Raw genomic sequence first — 15,414 nt, forward strand, 5'->3', positions numbered from 1 at the left:
CACATGGCATTTGCTGAAAAAAAATCAGTATTTGCACTTGGAAAAGTGCAGATAGAAAAGCTTTTTTAAGAGCCAGAAGGAAACTGCTCATCAGTGCTTTGAAGCAGAGTCTAACAGGGGGCATATCTGTATCTCCTAGGAAGTATCTCCTGCTCCAACCAGAACTTCTGCTTGCATTACCAACCTGAAGACCCCTATTCCACACGGAGATTTGCCCCTGAAAAGGTACAAGTAACATTTTCAAGTACAATTCCAGCATATTCTGAACTTTGTAGCCACTGTCACAAAAGTAAGCATCATCATGAAATTAGAGCAAAATCTTCAATGCACCCTGTTAAGGCTGAGTGGCTCTGGTGCCCATACACCCCCACCCCTTAACACCAAATACAGCTCTCACCGCAGAAGGTGAAAATTATTACAGAAATAAATAGAAAAAAAATTAAGACGTTACATAGCTGTTAGCCAAACCTGCTCCCTTTTTATGAGACTGGAACTGGCATTTATTTCTGGGTAACTTTCAGGAACAACATTCGCAAGCTTGATAAAACATTTACAGTTCCCCCAGCAGAGGATTCTCATTCCTGCAGACTTTTACCACTGATTAAAGCCCATGGCTTAGACACGCTATCACAAAAGCAAACAAACAGAAACTAATCAGCGTGGCCCATTCCAAGGTAAGACGATATATTTTGTGTTACTGCAGTAGGTAAAACCCAGCCATGCTGTACCAGCTATAATTTTACCAAACTCCTCTAACAACTCCTTTTCATTCCCTGACACTGGGAGGGCCAGTAATGGGCCACAGCTGGTGGCATTTAATGTTAACACTGTTCCCAGCAGCTGCAGCCCTGGCTTTACTTTGGGCACAACTTTAATTAGCTGTGATACTGTGGGTGTAATTACAGCTTAAAGTTGATTTCTCTCTCTGTTTTCTTGTTTGGCTTAGGGTTTGCTTGTTGGGGTTTTTTTGAGAATTATTGACAGGCATATTCTTTGTCCCTTACTGTGAAAAAGGATGTGAATATTAAAGTTGCCATATTAAAAAGGATAGGTAACCTAAAGAAAGCCTATATTTCAGGAAGATTCCTGTTTTTAATATCTAGGCTTGTGAGAAATTTTATAGCACAGAAGCTGATGTGAAAAGTTTGCATGTTACTGATGACATGGCTCAGCTTCTGCTGTTCCTCATCATATGATGCTACGCAGGCAGGTATCCCCAGTAAAGTCAGTGGGGCTTGTCCCTTCCTTGGGCAATGGTGCAAGCAGCAAGACATTGTAAGACACAACCCTGGAGGTCCAGAATGTAAATCCAGAGTAGGAGTTTCTCATATCCTTCCATTTTATGGGCTTGCAAGAGGGGGACATACACAGTACTGGCCATCTAAACCCACAGGGAAAACGTTGCTTTTAAAAAATCATGCTTGTAATTGTTAAGATAGCCTGACAATATTGAAAATTATCGTTTCAATGGCTCTGTTATCATTGCAGAGGTATGGAAAACTCTTCCCACATTGAATAATCCTCACCATTCAGAACAATTTGCTATTTAACTGAGAACTTAAAGTATGCTTAAGATACCACAACCTAACCTCTTTTTTGAGGCAGAGCTGGCCGTGACTACCATCTCTGAGGACACATCCTTCTGTGACTAAACAAATTAGCGTACAGGAAAAACCTTCCACCTTGTTATTGCTCTGGCTTTTGTGGACAGAGCAGAAAACACCGCTGCCTACACTGAAGTTACAAAGCCCTATGCGTGGCGTGGATAAATGAAACTCTGTAGAGTGAATTAACTGTTCTGTATTTTATGGACAGCTGCTAGGAGTCACAAGTTAATAGCACAATGTTGGCACAAGCCAGCATACCTCCTCAAAACCCACGTTCTAATAAAAAAGTCACATGAATATTTTAGAAAACTGGTGCCTTTGTATTTCTAATACATTTAAGCTGAAAAAGCCAACTTTTTTCTTTGTAAAGGAAACTGTTAACTAATAAATAGAACTGAACACCGAGGTTCCTAAATTGACACCTGGGAAGCTGCTGTGTGAAATACCTATTTCCAGGCTGCCAGTCCATCTGGGAGAACACGGTTAAGTTTGCTTAGCCAGAAAGCTAACCTCCACCCAGTAGCCAATTCACTGGCATTTCAATAGATGCTCTCTCATTATCCAATTATACTTTATTTTAAGATAATCTTCCCTGGCAACAGCTCATCGCAGCCTGTGAAAATTTTACTGCTTAGACACACTTCCACTTGGTCAAAATTTTCACTAAAAATGGTTGTAAATACTGTAACAACAGAATTAGAAAAAAAAAATCTCTTCTCTTTATAGGGAGATTTATTAGCATACGGCTTCCTCAAATGCAAGCAGTTCCATTGCTGATGAACTGGCATTAGTATTTAATAATACTAGGAGCTTCGGCTTCTATTTTTCGCTTCGGATGCCCATTAAAGTGATATTACTGACTTCTGAATCAGCACTGCCTCCTTTTGAGGCCAGCAGCTTTGTTATGTCAGCTATTTCTGGTCATACCATGTCATTACAACAGAAATAAATCAAAAATCACATTTCTGAAGTGATACATCCAGCCGTCACCTTGAAGACATTTTCTTCATCAGAGTTCATCTGCTTTACACTTCTAAATACCATTTTTAATTACCTTACATCTCCCCTCTTTATTTAAGTGGCATTGAGCTAATATTTATTAACTATTGCACTGAAAACAGAAACTCTTCACTTGCAAACCCTGCAAACTTTGTATATACATACATATATTATTAGAAAAAACTCTGCATGTATATAGCTTAGAGCTTGATCCCTGTTACTCCAATTTTGTATTTGCTTTCATTCTGCTCAGCATCCAGAAAACTCAAACGAGGCCAAAGAAAATCAGCTACACTTGTATCAAGAAAAGACTTTTTTAGGGTTTTAATTTATCCAGCCTTTCTGCTATGAAACGAACCGTTGTACCTGTGGGTAACATACAACCCAAAGCAGCTTTACCAGCCTGTAACACGTCGTGTGGGAATGTAATAACCTTTTCTACTTACCCATAAGCAATACCGCAAAGACATATGTATTGACTTAATATATATCCCTAATACCTGGCACAGCAATGGTTACCCCTGTTAGCTTTCTGCCTTGGTTCAACAAGCAGCCAGAGCCGAGATCCCCGAGATGAGCCACCGGTTCATGCAGAGAAGGCAAGGAGACAGTTTAACTCTCTAGCGAGTGATTTTCCATTCCCGGCGCCAGGCATTGTTACTGGAATAATCCTGTGGTTTCTCCCCAGAAGCTTTGCAAAGATGTTGTGTGTCTTTTCATGGTTCATAGGCTTGGTTTTCCAAGTTTCCAGGTTTGCTGCCTGCAGGGTTATGAAGGGATTTTCCTAACTGGTTCTGTGGCATCCTTGGGAGAAACAACAGGTAGCCCCCAACTAAGTTTGTGTAGCCGGAGGGGGTAGTTCCAGGTGTCTGCTTTGCTTTGGTTGGCATCAGCGGTGCACTGGCAACGCACAGGAGCCTGCAAGATGGGAATGGCTGAGCAGTGAGAAGCAGGGCTCCCACAGAGATAGGACCAACTAAACTAAAAATAGAAAAAAGCCAGAGAAGTAATTTTTATAATTTATTGTATTCTTTAAAAATGAAATAATGGGAAAGAAAAGGTCTTGGCTGGAACGAGGAGTTACAAGCTTCAGTTGCACCTCTGAGGCAGCTGGAGATGAGGATGCTTACCAGGTACCGCGTACTTTTATGCATTTTTGTTTGTGTGTTTGCTTGTAGGAGCAGCACCACCTCTTCTTACATACAGGCATGGTTTTAAAGAAATTGCCATGGAAGGGAGAGTTCAGGTGGCAGAATAATGCTGCCAGAGAGCAAGATTTAAGACGTGAAGTCTAGTCAGACAGGAACCCCATTTCCAAATTCACTTTACCTTCATTTTACCATGTGTTCAGCTTACTTTGGGCTTACAGCCATTTTTATGCTGTTCCCATGGTTTGTATAGCTCGATTGCAATACCGATTTATAAAAATCACCGAGAAATGTCATTTGAGACTTGGAAACCTGTCTCCCCTTTGCAGAGTCAGCTCCGAGAAAAGGATATTTCAGAGATGTTTAAGAAGTATTGTGGGTTCCCACTAAACACCATGTCCTTCGCTAGATCCACCTCTGCCCGTGGAAGACTTCATTGCACAAGACAAGCCCCACCTCACCATCAGCTGGATGCACCAGTCAAAAAATCAACTTGAATTCATTGAGATCGGCTATTTTAAACAGTCTGAACTACCTTACTTATTTAAACAAGATAGGTCAGCACACACTTGTTTGGGTTGCTCCATTAGTTTCCTATAAAACTACAACTACTACAACTAAAGTTTGAACGTAGAATGGTGTTAGACTGTAAAGTCTTTGAGGCTGGAAGTGTCCTGTAACTGTGCCTGGTACTGTGGGATGTTGTCTGGGGTCCACTGCAAGGTAAGTAAGATTTTACACCTGAACATGGAAAAAGACAAACAGTTCATAGTGAAATAATCTGGAAATATGGAGGTCATTTCCCTCTCCTCCCAGCAGTGGCCATGCTCATATTCCTGCCGCTTTCCCATGGAAGCACTGGTGCTCCTCGGACTCCTGCCAATGCTCTCCTGCCTGTGATCAGCGTGGGCAGAGCTCGATATTGCAGTGATATGGAGGAAATTCCTGCGTGGTTTATTGAGGATATTTGACCTTCTGGCAACAGTCCTTGTAGATCCTAAGCGAAGTCTGAGGCAGCAAGTTTAGCTTGGTGCCAGTGTTGATTACACTGACTTACTGTTTGCCTTCCTGGAAAGGAGCAAGATATACCAAGACACTGATGTAACAAATCCCTACTTTATTATGCTTCAACCCTGAGCTTTTAGACCACCCAGAGCTGGCTGCCATTTATCTTCAAGTTGCCTGCACAGTGCATAGCTCACCCTAAGTGATTCTGCCCCCGAGATACGTGTCCACCTCCTCCCCAACCTCCCCTGCTCCCCCTGTGCAGCTTAAAGTCCCGAAGGAGAGCTGTGCTAAACATTAACCCGTCCCTTTCCACAAAACATAAAATCCAATGGCTTTACCACACGTGAAAGTCCTTGTAAAACATAACTGGCGTACAGCAGTGCCATGGCCAGTTTTGGACATGTTTCAATGCTGAAACTGACTTTTTGTTACAGGTGGTGAAGAGGAGATGTCTTTATCTTCTGATGTTTTCTCTTTTTTTCAATAAACAGCATCATTTCAAGTAACGGATTGGCAAAAGCCAAACTTCCCTTACAGGTCTGAATTTGTGTTTGTTGGGGTTGCACGCATTCCTGGAATAATATATTAACATATCATTCCTTGCTCCAGTTTCAGATTGGATTACAGCATCTCAAGCCACATCACAGTTTTCTCCTCTGTCAAAAAAAAAATAAAATTCAGCAGCATATATTCAAAAATTAATGGACTCTTCATCTGAACAATATGCTTGACTCTCAAAGCCCAGTGTCTAATGTACTCGGGCAATCAAGCACGTTTCTTTTACCAAGTAATTCAGACTCTCTTCTTTAACTGGCTGCAGAAGATGGGTCTTTCAATGTTTTACATGAAATATTTTTTGTTAAAATCTGAAGTCTATCTTCAAAAGTATGGAATTTAAGGGGAGATTAACCCAAACCGTGTAATTTGCAACAGCATGAAATGAATCTGCCCCAGTTGAGTTTATAGGTGGAAGTGTCATGCACCCACCTTCCACATACCACCAAAGCGTATCAAGTAACTCCTGATATGAAACAGTTTCAGAATCAGTCACAGTCCAAACAAACACTCTTTGAATATGATCAGATTAAGTTGTTTAAAATACGGGGCATGTGGAAGCCATCAAACACTGACATCAGATGGAAATCAGGCTTCTCTTCCAAATGAGCTGAACACAGGGTAGGTCTTAGTGTAGGACCAGCAACTTTCCTGGACTGTTTCCTGCTCTCAAAAGGTTTAGCAAAATGCTTTTAAAAACTGTAACAGACGTCCAAAAGGATTTTATAAAGAAATAATATCTATCATTTTGGTAGATACTGGGTGACTACTTTAAAACATGGAGTGCAAGTAGGAAAAAAACACTATCAAACAGAAATCAGCCGTAAAACATACATAAGACTCAACAGAGTATGTCAGCATGGAAAGCACATTGCAAGCATGCTAGCAGACCCAAGAGGACCTCTAGATTTTGCTAGTCACAATACTTAGCATATTTGCATGTCCTTGACAATGACCCATGTTTCTCTTCCTACAGAAAGTTAATAAGGTGTATTTTCCATGAGAGACAATGTGATACTTGAAGATACCTGTGGATAATGGTACTAGAAGTGAATATCGTTTACAGGCATACCTTGCGTGTCTTAAGATACTGTAAGAGGAAGAGATTTAGGAAGACTTTGGAGGTAAAAATATTTTTAATAAACTAGTTTAAGGTGATTAGGAACATAACAGTGATGATGGCCTCTTCTATGGGGTCTGCTGGACCTGATGCACCATGTGAGAATTCCTTTAATGCCTGTGCAAGATGTCCATTGTGGGATGATTTTTTTCTTACTCAGAAAAATGAAGGAAATACTTTTTCATCCTCTTAGTGTCAATACACACAAAACTCCTAGCCAGGTTAGAGGGGAAGGCATTATGCACTCTTCCAGAAGAGAAAGGACACTGCCAGGCTCTTCCTCCAAGCCACAGTTGGTTTTCATGGCCTGCAGACATGCTCGCTCCTGCCTCCCTGCTGCATCTGCTCCCAGCTCCATCAGCACAGCACGTACTGGGCCGAACAGCCTCGGAAAGGCAGGTTGTCACACAGCACAAATGGGTTTATATTTCTAGTCCCAGCTTTACCAGCACTTGCTGGCCTTCCCTCCCCTCCCCACCACATCCTCGGTCACCCCGGCTTGCAGGCACAGCCCAGGCACCTGCTGCGCTGGCGGGTGTTGCTCCTGGGGCTGTTAAAGGCCACGATGCAGCCCCCGCCTGAGCAGAGCAAAGGAGCAGAAGCCGAGAGCCAGCTGTGCCTTGCAGCTGTGTGGAGCAGAGGAGGATTCCTGTGTGTCTGGGAACAGCCACAGAGGGAAATGCCCAGGAGAGGACAAGAGGTGCAATATGGAAGATACATTGCCAAAAAAAGATGTGGTGGAGAACGTGGAACTAAAAGGAGAGATATGAAGCATCAGTGGAAGATAGGGATGACAAGAAAAGGAGGGAGAAAAATACGCTTCTTCAGAACCTGCAAGGTCACCAGACACTCTTTGGTGAATGATACATTAAGAGACCCCTGAGGGGCTGAGATCTTCGGTCAGGGAGGGAGCACAGGCTGAGAGCAGTGAAGGGGAAAGCTGTTTGTTAAATACGTTTTCCATGAATGTGCTGGCAAAGACAGAAATACCCTGACATTTACCTTTTCCTCTCAACCTTCCAGGAACAAAATACTCCAAAATCCAGCTGAATGCAAAGACATGTCTCCTGGCTCCTTTGGAAACAGTCTTTGGCAACAAAACATGTTAGCAACGATGTGTATCCCTCTTCTAGCACATGGAGGGTATGAATTAATTCCCCACGGTTGATCCAACCCTCTAACCCTGCAAAAAATGTCTGCACTAAAACTAAGAATTTCCTTGCTCCCAGGCAAAAAATTTTAACTCCTTCCTTGCTGAAACTGAAACCTTTCAAAACCCACACTGAATTTCAGATATATTCAGGTCAGTCAGCAGAAGCAGGCATGCATTGATTTTAATTTTTGGAATGAGGGAGTTCTTCAAAGTTCAGTTCTCATTACACAAAATACTATAGGACTTGGTATCACTTGTAAGCTATCACACAGCAGCAGCAGAAGAGTTTCCTCTGTGGTAGAGGGTGGTTTACAGACATGCCCAGGTGGTGGTTGGGACAAGCAACGAAGTTCAGCCTTTATTTCTTGTGAATTAAATGCCTGAAAGCCACAGGATGCCCATCAGTCTTGTGTAGCTGATGCTCACAGAGTTCCTATTATTCCTATTCATCCCATTCACAGAGCACTGGGGAAATTTCCCCCTCTCCGACAAGCAGTGCCCGAGGAAGACAAATGGATGCTTCTGGAGCCAAACATCTTCCTGGTCCCAGAGGGACAGGGAATGGCAAGAAAGCCCTACCTCTGAGCACATGGGCTGGCACAGTAAAGCCCTGTGAAACCTATTCACTGTTGGGTCCACCATGCATATTCCCAGGGAGCCCTGACAAAGCCTTAGTTACAGATGTAAATCAAGCTCCAGAGACACCTAAATTCTCAAAAAGACAGAGATGCAAATTGTAGGGAAGGACATCAAAAGCAAAAAAGAATTTTAGCTGAAGGGAGTCAAACAGTCTTCTGGAATTAACAGATTTTACAATGGGTAAGAGAGGGTTACCAGGAATTCAGCATGAAAATTCAAGGATTAAATACCTTTCAGTTAACCTGTTTTCAGAATAATGATGGCAGGAATGTTGGCATCAGCATTTGCTTACCATTTACTATGTGATTTTAAATAGGGGAAGGACCAAAAGCCTGACTGATCTTCAGGGCCATTTAAGGTAAAACTGCACTTCTTGGCTTTCTGAACCACTCCCAGAAATACCTGGAAGGCATGAGAATCTTTTGGGCTCCAGCTGATGCTAAACAGTTGTCACAGCAGCCACATGCTGGAGGGGTGGGAACCTTTTCACAGCAGAACTTGTAGCCTGAAGAGCTTCCCCAGCCCCATCCAGAGCCAGCCCTCCTGCCAGCTGCAGATGCACCGTGATGTTAAACAAAGATGAATGTGCTGAAACTGTGGACTGACATGCAATGCTAACATCTTTTTTCATGCCCCCCCCCCTTCCCCTTAAGTAGTGTGTTAGGAACATCCTGTGCTGTGTTTTGCCCTCAAGAAGAAACTGGCCACGCTGGGCAATGGTTATTCAGTACTTAGACATCAGCTGAAGGGCGTCTCACACTGTGGTGTTTAAGACTGCCCAGTACTTCTCCCGATAACACCCAGCTCTCCATTGCCAAGCTGTAAGCCCTGAGCTGAATATTTAGCAACTGAGTGTCTGCACAGCCTGAAATATTAAATATCAGCTGTTTAGGGCCTGGGGTTGTTTTGTTTTGATCCAGTTTCAGACGCAGTCATTTCCAGGGGCAAAGCTAAGGAAGAATACTTCATCCACCCACACAGGCGAGGAGAAGCCAGACCTCTCTCTCAGCAGCTTCAGCACTTTCATTTCTTGGCAGCCTGGGGTGGGGGAGAAATCTGACATTAAATCATGAGGGCTGCCACGGGGTCAAAGATGTAGCAAGAGCTCCTGGGCATTTCAGTTTAAATCCTTCAAAGACTGGGCAAATTTCCCTGTAACTGATACCCGCAGACCACCTTGAAAGGGGACATGGGGCGATGGGAGGGGGCAAATGGCCCTGGTACCCCTCAGCCAGCGGTGGGAGGCTTGGCTCCAGCTGCAGGAACAGGGGACAATGAGCGGAAAAAAGGGAGATAAGCAGCCAGGAAACAGGCAGGGGACAGCAGGGCAGAAAGCCACAAGAAAGCAGAAAGGGAGAGCTGCAAGGGGAAAAGCAAGACTTGCATCCAGCAGCAAACAGGAGGGAAGCCCGTATCAGCAAGGAAGCCCTCAGGAAATGTCAGATGGGATGTTAGAGCAGAGGCACTGGGCTAAAGGCTCCGTGAGGCCAGGGGGAGCAGGAAAACAACACTGACAAGGGGGAGTGGAGGCACTGTGAGCCCCTCCATGAGATCCCTGGGGTGATGGAGACTGGAGCGTGGGATGGAGAAGCCCAGTTATCCCACGCTGTGGGGAGGAATAGTCACTCGGACAAACCATCTCCGAGAAAAAGAAGCTGAAACAAGCTGGGATTATGGATGCAAGAACTGGTGATTAATGTCTGCTTACAGATACTCAATCTGGAACAACAACAACAAAAAAAAAGGTGGTGCAGATTTCCCTGTCTCAGCAACACAAAGAGAGGGCCATGAGAAGACACACCACCTGGGACAGAAACAGGTCCATATGGCAGACAAAGAGTTTCAATCTTCCCAATGAACCATGATCACATGACCAAAATCTCTTCAAGTCTCCTATTTCATACCTTAGATAACTGCACACAAACCTTTATTACAGGAAGATCAGATTTGCTATGTTAAGCGTTCAACATTTAGGAAGTCCTAATATTAGAGCTATTGATGACATGTGCATTCAGTCTCATTATTCACCTGCGATGGTACGATGTTGCCTTTGGTTATACAGTAACACGGTTATTTCACCTGTGGGATCCTGAATTTTTTAACTACTCAGCACCTCCTGAAGCTGCTGAAGAGCCACCCATTGCACTGCATTTTGGTGGTATTCTCACTGCCATGAGTACTCACAGGAACAAACAATTTTATCCTCCGTGAGAAATTGTCATCCTCAATTTACAGCCAGAAAGCTGAACCGAAGGCACCAGAAATACCCACTAGCTGCAGGGTCCCACCCTGAGATGAGCTGTTTTAGAGTCCCGTGTTTGAACTACATTTTACTCCTAGGATAGGAAGGGTTGCTTGTGTATGCTTGCAAGCACATGGCATCTGCTGTCCAGGCATGCACCCGGCCCCAGGACCGGAGAATGTGGCGCATCGCTTGCTTTTCACAGTGCATCGCTTGGGAAAGGTGCACAAGAGCAGAGCCCCCAGTACTCTCTGCTGCCTTCATCCTGACACCCCTTTTCCTTCAATCCCCCTGTCTCCCTCCGTTATCACTCACCCAAGCTTTCCAGCCCCGCAGCGGATGAGACGGCAGTTGGCTGGCCCAAAGTGCCGCGTCTGCCAGCATGGGATTACTTCGAGGCAAACAATCTCTCTTGCGTGACAAGGCTTATTTGGGGCTCGTGTAGGCGTGTAGAGCTGCTCTGTGAACGAAGTGGTTACCTGGTCTTCCATGCACAACCTAGGATCGCAACAGCGAAAATTACTGAGGGAGTAATCCAGCCTCAGCAATTCCTACATCATAAGAAGGTGCCCATCAGAACAGCTACTGCTCCTCACGGGGCTGAGCTAGCTCTGCATGTCTGCATGTCCCTCCAGCATGAGCTGAAAAATCGAGGTGTACTGCATGTCCAGGAAGCCTCGTGCAAGGCAGCTTCAGGTTTGGAGGATGGGCTGATGTTCTCCAGAGGTTAGAACACGTGGGAAGGACCAGGCACTAACTAACCTCGTGCTCAGGGGAGGAGGGGTTGCGATCTTCAGGGTGACAGGTCAGAGGGGCGGGCAAATACATCTTGCCCAAGAACCCCACAGGGAACAAAGCTACTTTTTTCCCCCTTTTGCCCCGACATACAGGGAATAAGAACATTTTGACAAAGAGGGTCTAGTGGTGCCTGGTCAGTGGCGCTACAGATGATGCAGTTACAAACAGCTTTCTGGACACGTTGCTTTTTGGTGTTGTCTTTGCTAATCCCATGGTGCAGCAACCATTCAGGAACACACCTTAAGCACAGCGCTCCCTTGTTTATCCTCAGGAAAGGGCAACAGCATCACAGTGATGGTTTCACTTTGTTCTCCTTCCTCTGTTCATTCATTTTACTGCTGAAGGCTTGCAAAGCACAGAAGTGCAAAGAAAACACAAGGCATGGTTCACATGCAGCAAGACAGCAATAGCTGCCAGAGCCTGCACCTACCTGTCCTCCAATGCCGCTGCCCAAAGCAAGTAACAATAATCAAATAACCTGCACCAGGTTATAGAAGGAATGAAAATCCCCCTCCGTGGATCACAGAATGATTTACTAAGCTCTCTCCTGCAGGACAGGGAAGCATTGTGCTGTCCTATAGATGAAGCAAAGGACTTTTTTTTTTTTTTTCATTTTGAGTTCCGCAGCGGCACTGCCAGCACGCGGGGAGGCAAGCCGTGGGTCCTGACACCGCATGCTCTGCAGACCGTCGGGACTGCGCCATGAGCAGACATTACCGACAGCTATGGGATTAAGTTATTTCATGTCAGGGAAGGGAAACAATAGTAGCCAGTAAGTCTCTCCCACACAGCTGGATTTAAGCGTCACCAGCTGTATTACTTCCCCAGCACATAATGTTCATTTGTTCGTTCATTCTTACTATCTCATTGACTTACCTGCCTAATTTATAATATACAAATCCTTTAAGGTATGGATTTTGGCATCTTCCGGAATAGCAGCAACATGCAGGGGAACCAGGCAATGGCACTGGCAGCCCCCCAAAGCTGCAGCCTACCTCTTCCCAGCAGGCGCTGGATTTGCCCAGTGTGTAACTCAGAGTAGAGATATTACATCCCATCATCAATGTTACACTCCACTCATACCTTTCCCAGGCTTAATACACTAGAATCTTACAAAAAAAGCCCTGAATCCAGTGGAGTCCTATTATATAGTCTGTTTGATATCTTATCCTCCCTTTAAAAATGCTGACATCTTTCACTTGCCCCACCACCACCACCGCACCCCCAGGGATCTTGATTTTGCATTTTTCTCCGAACAAAGGCTTTCTGAAAGCAGGAGGCCCTCCGGCTGCTATTGCTACCAGCACTGGCTCCCCCTGCAACCCTGCTCAACCAAACTGTGCTCTTCTCATTAGCATTAATGTGAAAGTTGTTCTCACCATATAGACTCTGCTTGTTATTGGCTTATATATAATAACATATTAGACACCAAAATAATAATACCCAGGCTGAAATTAAGCCCTGTTATTTTCATGCCATTGCCAACATGTCCAGAACAGATTTATTAAAACCACGAGCCAACCCCTGCCAGAAACCAGAGACATCGCTTGCGAATAAGCAGCTTTGGTGTTTATTCCTCCTGCCCTCTCCTCTGCTGAGCTGCACTAAGAAAGGGTGCCTTCTGATAAGCAACATGTCACACTAATTATCCACAGAGATTTTAAGCTGCATATTTTCTCCCTGGACTAATATAACCCAGATGTGGGAAAGGCATGGTTTTAATCAATTCTTCCATACATCCCATGACACTTGGTCGCATGTGCACATGTAGGTATGTGCATCACCCAGTAAAATTAACCACGTTGTACACAATTAACAAGCTGGCTGTCATATGCCACTTTGTTTGCTCTCCTTTGGTAGGATTTTAGTGCTGGCTCCAAACAAAGTAGTTTTGAAATGAAACACGTAAATCCCCTTAGTGATTACAGAGCACTCTTTCCATAGCTACAAAGGTTTTCATAGCAGATTGAGCACGACCCTCAAGTAGTTTCACTGCGGGTTTAAAGGGAAGAGTAGAAGCTACATACTGTCTTTTTACTGTCATAGAAGAGCTTGGGAAACAGAGGGAAACCAGCTTTCCCTCCGGCACACGGACAGTCATTTAAAAGGGACGCACCATCAAAGCCCACACCAGCAGCTTTGGTGCAGCCAGTGCTCTACAGCCATCCGAGGTCTTTTTTTCCCTGAAGGAAGCGCCAGAGTCAGGCTCCGGTGAGAAGGGACTCGCTAACACCAGACCGAACAGCGTGGGATACAGAAGAACCAGCTGCTTCTCGTCACTGGTAACACCTGAGGTCAGGTGCTGTTACTCCTGCAGTGAGCAGAGGCAGGTTTGCTCCCAGACTATACTCCTCCAGTACAAATACTCTCAATACCAAACTCAGATCTAGAGAGCTAAAGGGAACAGCTCAATGCACATCAGCTCTCATGGATTCCCACTTGCTGTAGAAACCCCTCCGTTTAACAGCCCCAGCCAGAGCAACGTGCTCCTCACCTACGAGTGCTACTGCTCAGCCACCCGAGGGGGCTCCCGTGGGATTGCTGCCAAGACCCTGCTCTTACGGAGGTGAAAACATCTCAGCAAGCTCCCCCTTACCTCTGCAACTGCTCCCTTAGCTGAGGGAGGACAGACGAGGAACCATTCCTCCTGGCTGGTGCGGCCCAGAGGAGCGCAAAGCCTCTGCTCTCCTTCGGAGGAAGCCACCACCTCCTCTGCTCGCTGGGAACGCACAACAGCAGTGGTTAATGACTCCGAACAGAGCTGCCTCACTTTTGGTCATCGGCTTGTTGATCACACAAAGAACAGGCATGAGTTTCAGCCAGGCAAATAAAACATTAAGGACTGGAAGATGGTCAGAAACCAGTTCTCATCCAGCACATCTAGTTCTTTCCTTCCCTTTGTCCCCAGAGAACATTACTTTTCCTTTGACCCTAGCTAGGGGGATTAAAAGATGAAGCAAGAGTATCTTACCCTAAGAGAGGAATGATGCTGGATGGGAAGCAGGACCTTTACAAGCAGCTTAACTGAGTAAAACACTACCCACCAGCAGACACTGACCCACTTCAAGTGCAGGACTAGGGTGACAGCAAGGGGAAGCACAAGGCAAAGCTCAACACAACACAGGGAAGATAAAAAACATTTTCACACCACAGACTCTAATTTGATGAGAGGTTAGACAAGTCTTGAACTGAGACCTAATTAAGCAAGATACAAAATAACAGACTACTACACTTTCTTCAGAAGACTCAGAGAATGGGGGCAGGAGGACAGTAGTAAACAAGATGCAGCAGATTTTCCTTCTCACATAAACTGCCTGCTATCCTCTGATTTCTTCAAAAAAATAAAAAATAAATAAAAAGTCCAACACCCAGTAATTAAATATGATTGACAATGGGCTTCATAGGGCTTGCTGCTTCAGCAAGTATGGCAAGGATGTTCACCTTGTCATACCTACTGTGACCACCACAGGCAGAGATCTGCTTGCTGGGTAGTGTGGCTGGAAAACACAGGAACAAGGCAGCAGGGTGGATGACAACAGAAGCACCAAGCTACAGTATCCAAAATACACCAAATGGCAATAGCTTTGTTGCTGTTTCAATAATTTTTATTCTTCTAATTCAGCTTCCTCTTTGAAAGTCCTTCCACAGCTTCTAGCGGCCAGCCCGTGCAGCACCCTGAGCAAACACTGAACTAGCTGGAGGATTAATATTCCACTGCTAGCCTTCAGCGCCACTCTTTCCCCTAAATTACCTCTTTATTTTTAATTTAAAAAAAGAAAACAACTAATAAATCCGAGTATTGCAGGAAACAGTTCTATGTTTCAACTTGCGTGGTATCCAGCCCAATGGAAAACTTGCCCTGAGACCTCTAGTTATGAACCAAAATCTTAAAATAGCATTATTATAAATATTCCCAAATACTCTTGTGGTTACTTATTATCATATTTTCAAACTACCTAACAATCCAACAGTGTTTTCTTTACGAAAGGCTGCCCTAAAGCACTTCAGACTGCACTGACAGCCAGAACGCAACAGCCATTTGCATCTTCAGTAGAGTGGGTTCCCCTCTGCAGACTACAGCTGAGGACTGTTCTTTTACTTATCCCATTTTAATTTCTTTTGAACATGGGACAATGGGAAAACTG

Source organism: Falco cherrug, chromosome 8 (assembly GCF_023634085.1).
Source record: "Falco cherrug isolate bFalChe1 chromosome 8, bFalChe1.pri, whole genome shotgun sequence".
In the NCBI taxonomy this organism is placed as follows: Eukaryota; Metazoa; Chordata; class Aves; order Falconiformes; family Falconidae; genus Falco; species Falco cherrug.